We start from the raw sequence: 3,285 nt of genomic DNA on the forward strand, positions 1-3,285 counted from the left end.
TGGAGTTATGCTGTTTTAAAGTTAGGTAATCTTGGAAGATTACAATTACAACTACTGCCGCAGATATAACTCGTAGATGAAACTGATCATTTCATCAATGACAGAGATAATTGGGGCTAACTCAGTTCAACTTGAGAACTAGACTATAAGGCTAAAGACTCTGATGATCGGATAATTACTATTGGGAACAGCATGGTTTCTAGTTAGCAGTATTGTAATTACTGAAGAAAGTGTGGCGATTTTCTGGATCTCTAGGTGTTCACGCCTTTGAAGAATACCCGATGTTGCTAGTTATAATCAGAGAGGTACATAGTTGTATAATAGATGGATGAAGTCCGTGAACACTCAGACAGAGAATATAAATATCAAAGTGCCTTTCCAGCTTTTAGACATCATCAAGTCATGGACAAGAGACCTTAACAGTCTAATATAATTCTTATAATTCTATACTATTTTATCTACTTTGCCTTACTCTTAGTTATAAACAAAACGAGTATTGTTCAAGTCTTCCTAGACAATCTCCATCTACAGAAACGAATCTTGGTTGGCCTAAATAACTCTGAGTCTATTCAGATTGTTTCCACCTAACAGATTTGGGGGGGGATATTGGGATCTACTAAAGCACCACTAGTGGTTTAGCAGAGGGATGATTGAGGCACAATAACTGCTTGCAGTTGTTGTACCAATTTTTGACACCGGTCCTCAGACCTTTCTGATTCCATCCAAGAGTGAGATTACAATGGAGGATCTAGCTAATAGAAGACGGGGCCTCTGCTCATTGAGCATGATATACTTGAGTTTTACAGGCAGAATACGCTTTGCCAAAGCTCAAGTAATCCCCTATGTTGCCAGATTTTAATCCAATCAAGAATGTATAGACACTTTTCAAGGAAATACTAGATTCTCAGCGTCCTCACTTTCAGGAAAAGAAGGAGATGACTGCTGCCATTCAAGCAGCCTGGGGCCAAATTACAGAATAGAAACTTCTGTCGTTTATAGATATGATGTCAGAACATATTCAGGCAGTCATTAATGCTAATAGGAGACATACTTGCTGGTAGACTTACTTCTCTGTATTTTTAATGTTTAATATTTAATATCTAATACTTTATTCTAATTTTTAATGTTTGATGTTTGATGTTTTAAGGCTCTTTCTCCTATGAACTACTCAAATATTAATTAAATTATATTTTATATAATAATATCATTACTTATTTACTATCTACTTTACTTTTTTCTCCCCTTGGGCGCTTGTTCCACGGGCTTCTTGGAATACTTTATTCTTCCTGCAGCCCATGGTAAGGTACCTTCTAGTTTCCGGATACTTCTTGCCTGGGACAAGTACAGTACAAGTACCCTGGGAGATCTCTCTCATACAAGTCTGGGGTTGCCTTGCGGATTTCCCTACCGTAACCACTGTGTATATAGAGACCGTTGCCAAGTATGTGGCTGGCAAGACTATCCACTTTAGGGGATCGCCTAAGATGATAAAAACAACTTCAACTCGATCACGGTAACATTAAATACATAAATTAAAGCAACAATGCTATCAGTTAGACGACCCCTAAAAAAACTAAAAGAGAACGATAAAAATGAGAGGAGCACATGGTATCGAGGTCCTAAGCTAAAACATCTTGAAGTACGCAAAATAAAAGTTCAGGTTAGTGAGTCTGGATTACACTACATATGTAAGTATTAACTAATTAAACTCTCTACAGGTTGAGCCAAGCAAGTATGTAGAAAGAAGTTATACAAGGTGGCGAAAAATTGAGGTTCTCAATTGGATGAAATACTATCAGGTACCAAATTAGGCTACCAATATGGCAGTTAAGATGCGTTGTCCAACTCTGGATGAAGCATTGGTGTTTTTTAAGATTCCCAAGAGTACTATTGGCCAATGAAAAGGGACTTCAGAGAAGATCCTGGAGTAAGTTGGAGGAATTAGTTCCCGCTGAGATGCTCCTGTGACATTTCTTTGCTTGTGGCCAGAAATAGAACAGCAGCTGTTTGATCAATTTGTAGTACACAGAAGTCAGGGGAGGCCAGTTCGAGATGAGTGGTTTCGCAGAAATGCAAAAGAGCTGTAGAGAACCAGCTATTCAGAGCTACCAGATAGGTTATTTGTTTTTTCCCAAGGCTGGTTTCATGGGTTTCTGTCAAGCTACTGGGTGGTTTTATAATTTGTCACCAATACAGTACAATCTCTCCCAGTAAACTACAAAGACCAGATCCTAGTCTGGCTGAGATTTAATCGTAGAAACTGGATCCTTACACCCCTCAGATCCATTGCCGATCCTGGCTCTGAGTCCTCTACTTTATCACCTATTTCCAACTCTCTTTCCCTACATTCGATATGCAATAGTGATTAAGGATAAATTCTGAAGCATAGAATCTGTAATGTGGATGAAGATCCTCTCTCCTGGGAATATTTAATCGGCTGTACTTATGATATGCAAGGTGTGAAAACAGTATAGTCTAAAAGTGCTGTGTGGGATTCTGAAAAGCGGCAATGTACTTTATTTCTATGCATTTTTACAGATGGAGTTCCTGAGTTCCTCCAATTCTTATCTTTACTGCAACTCGTGGAGCAAGAATACGAGAAAGAGAATCCTACCAATAGAATAACCAAGTGGAAGTTGAGTTTTCACCAACAGAATAGATGAATGAGAAATTATTTATAAAGTTTATTCTCAAATATTTCATACCACTTTTCGGAAAACAGCATGTTTTATTCATATTCGACTGGTATCATGCTCATCTTACCTTCCAAGTCATGCAGACATGCTGAGACTACCATATCATCCCCTCGTTAATTCCAGCTGGCATCACTCCTCTAACCCAACCACTCGATGTGGCTATGAATAAACCTGTTAAAGGCTTAATTAAAGACTTTATAGAGGAGATAAGAGAGCAGAAGGAATCAGATGAGAACATAGAGAAGTGGAGTATTAGTCAGCATAGAATTGTTACTACAGAGGTGGTTGGTAGAGTTTGGAAGAAGTGGCATAAGCCTGGGATTCAGTTACGACAAAAAATTGTTATTCAATCCTTCCGTCATACTGGAATTTCTTTACCAGTTGATGGCTCCTGTGATCACGAGCTGAATATCAAAGGCTTTACACCTGGAGAGCTTGTAGTTAGTGACTGGGTGCGTTCGAAGGATGAAATAGGTTACGGGATCTCTGAAACTAAGAATGCTGAGCTTTTATCAAGTAATGCTTGTAATGATACTATCGACTTTGGTCTATTAGATGAATAGCTGCCCTCAGCCACCCTCCTGATCTA

Source organism: Tuber melanosporum, assembly GCF_000151645.1.
Source record: "Tuber melanosporum whole genome shotgun sequence assembly, scaffold_2, strain Mel28".
In the NCBI taxonomy this organism is placed as follows: domain Eukaryota; kingdom Fungi; phylum Ascomycota; class Pezizomycetes; order Pezizales; family Tuberaceae; genus Tuber; species Tuber melanosporum.